At 30.3% G+C, this 3,221-nt stretch overlaps 1 long non-coding RNA gene across 1 annotated transcript; it reads right to left on the bottom strand.

Moving 5' to 3' along the window:
* Nucleotides 1–1,677: 1,677 nt before the first annotated feature.
* LOC145067746 (uncharacterized) lies at nucleotides 1,678–2,413 on the bottom strand. The gene is made up of 2 exons (XR_013688879.1): nucleotides 2,154–2,413; nucleotides 1,678–1,978 (listed from the first exon to the last, which is right to left on the bottom strand). It is a non-coding gene; the product is annotated as an uncharacterized LOC145067746 (long non-coding RNA).
* Nucleotides 2,414–3,221: the final 808 nt, after the last annotated feature.

Genomic DNA, 3,221 nt, shown 5'->3' with positions numbered 1-3,221 from the left:
GGTGTGTGTCGCATGTTCTACTATGTGTCACTTCATCTTTAGAACTCCAAAAACACATTCCACATCGTTATATGTTGTTTCTTGTTTTCTCTTGAATATTTTTTCTCTTGGTTTCACTAGTGTTACAATGTCTTCACAAATGTAGAATACACAGGGTAATACCCAAACTTATATTTGTTTACATTCACTATGAAAGGAGAATCGAATGCCTTTTCTAACAAAATATCATTGAATATTGACGACTGATCAAGAACGTTGATGTCATTGTTGGAACCCACAACCCCGAAATAAGCATGCCAGATTCATAAATTTTTGGAAACAACGGTCTCTAATACCAACGAAGACGGTCCATGATAACCGTTTGCATACTACCCTCTCCATGCCTGGGGACAATTTCTTTATTTTCAATGTGTGCAATCAATGTTTTTAAGCATATCAGAAAAACCATTTATTTCTTAATGTATCGTATATAGTTTTTGCATATCATTCAACAAAGGTTTATGCAAATAAACATCACTGAATGTTTCAACAACACCTTTTGACAATTTATACAAAATTTCTCTTGCAGTTCTTTCATACATTATCATATAATCGTCAATGGAATCGAGTGACTCCCCGTAAACCATCAAACGAATTGCCGCAACACATTTTGCAACCCTATGAATCCTTGTCTACCTCTAGCATCATATCTCAATTAGAAAAAACGATACCTAAACATATATTTAATATGTAAAAATATGTATTATTTTGTATAAAGATATATTTAATATTTATAAAAATAAAAGAAATGATATCTGTTTTTCAAAGCGTTGACTATCCGTACAAACACATTCTTACACAAACTAAACATTCTTTTGAAATTCTTTAACAGGTAGATACAATTATCCTAAAGTTATCACGATATAGATATTCGTGTCCTTCCTTGCAATTTATATTTAACATCAGGCTTCTTGTTAGTAGACGGGCTATCGTAGTTTTTTTTTTTTTTTTTATCGTGGGGTTAGTGGTTAGCGGTTAGTGCACGAAAACAATTAGTTTCACGAAACCGTCAACGCCTGGAATAGAACTCGAAACCTTCGATCTAAGAGACAAAGTCTCTACCAAGTGGGCTAGTCCTACTTTGGCAATAGCTTGTTAGTATAATACTTGTAATCATTATGATGAAGATATCATCTTCATTGAAGGATGAGACGAATGAATCCATAAATTTTTTTAAGAGGTATTGAAATTATATAAAATATAGAGAAAGAAAAATAAAAGATGATGTGAAAGATGTATCGGGTAAGAATGTATGTATTTATAGGCAAAAAAATATATTAAATTTTTTCTAAAAATTTGGCCGTTTAACGATCAAAACAATATGATTGGTTGCTTTCTCCGGACGTGACATGTTACCATTGCAACGAGTTATAACATAACGAAAAACAAGCTAGGGATGTGTTCCTCTAACGGCGTTGTGGAAATTGGCTACCCATACCCATGAGTCTAAATGTGATTTGATGATAATACCTACTATATTTGTGTTTGTTTACCATTCAATCATTTACACCAATTCAATCATTGAAATTGTGAATGTAAATGCAGCGACAAAACATAAATAGACAATTCGATTGTGCTTGGTTGTTTGATAAAATATGTTAGTACACCTAAACAAATATTCACAATTAAACAACAAAATTAAGATTGTGATATGGTAGGTATAGGATTCTTATTCGATGCTAGCTCATTCACCTTTTACCAAACATAGTTACTTGAATAACTGTTAATAAAAAAGTAAAAAAAAAAAATATACACCAGAACCGCAGATACCCGGCTCACGATCAATGTTTCACTAATGCTTTTCTCGGGTATCTTTGCATTACTGTAATTTGAACTCTACCAGAACCGCAGGGTGCTGGTGCTGGTGCAGGTGGACTTGCGATAGATACAAGTGTTCTTCTTGGCAAGAAAGTCATCCCCTCAACCTCCTCCAGTTTATCTACACAAATCATACACAATTATGAATGTTTCCAACTTAATGAAGACGAAATGACTTAATAGAGACGTTTCTGATGTCAATTTCTTAAATATTTTTTTAAAAAACATTTATCCAGACAATTACGGAATTAATCGTAACAAAAGAGTATAATTGCCAATATTTTGAATATACATACCGCTATAATTTGATGAGGACATGCGAACGAGGATAGGCGTGACAATGGTGAGAGCTGCCCAAAAGAATAGTATCACAAGAGAGGTTCTTACGGACATTTCGTTCTTATACAAGTACTCGACAAGATAAAGCTTGAATACTTTGATGGAGGGATTACATATATCAGCCACAATTGGTGAAGACCCAACAAAAAGAAAATACATATTAGCTAGCAATGGTTTATAAAATGGAAATTATTAGTCATAGGATGCTTAAAGTAAGAAGAATGTTCAAAACCCATATCAAAATTGCTAATATTATATGCCTTTTTTATTTTTTAATGTTAAAGTCAACCGTACATGGCAACGACATTCGAAACTCTCTAGTAGTTGGCAAGTGGTTGTTACAGTTTGGTGACAGAACCCATCTGGCATCTCCAAAATAAATTTTCCATTTTGTAAGGTCAAAATCGTAATGGCACGCACCTGTTTTCTCAAGATGAACTAATCAAAGAAGATCCACCTGTTATTTATATATATATATATATATATATATATATATATATATATATATATATATATATATATATATATATATATATATATATATATATATATATACTAGGCGAATGCCCGCGCGTTGCGCAGAAACACCTATATAGTTGAAGTCTTTACAAATATATGATTTTTTAAATATAACAATAACGTTGTTGTTAAATTTGATATAATAATTTGTATATACTAAATTGATATAATATATTGATTATTTTGAATTATATGATAATATATACATTTATTATAACTTCTTAATCTCAATCGTTTGAATGACTTCTACCCTCGAGTTACACATGAATAAATTAAATATAGTATATGATTTAATGTTATTTATAGTTGTTTTTATTGTTAATTAATTTTTTAAAATTTATTTACTTAATGTTTTAATTTCCATCATTATAATTATTTAAAACATCAAACATTGTTTTTTATTTTAAGGCTAACAATATAATCATATATATATAGAGTTGTTTTAACTATTGTTATTGTAAGTTATTTTAAGCTACTTATTTGGAAACTTTTAACAATTATAAAAA

Source organism: Lactuca serriola, chromosome 1, assembly GCF_051521515.1.
Source record: "Lactuca serriola cultivar US96UC23 chromosome 1, Lser_US96UC23_V15, whole genome shotgun sequence".
NCBI classification, from domain to species: Eukaryota; Viridiplantae; Streptophyta; class Magnoliopsida; order Asterales; family Asteraceae; genus Lactuca; species Lactuca serriola.
This window is presented reverse-complemented; position numbering and strand designations above follow the sequence as displayed.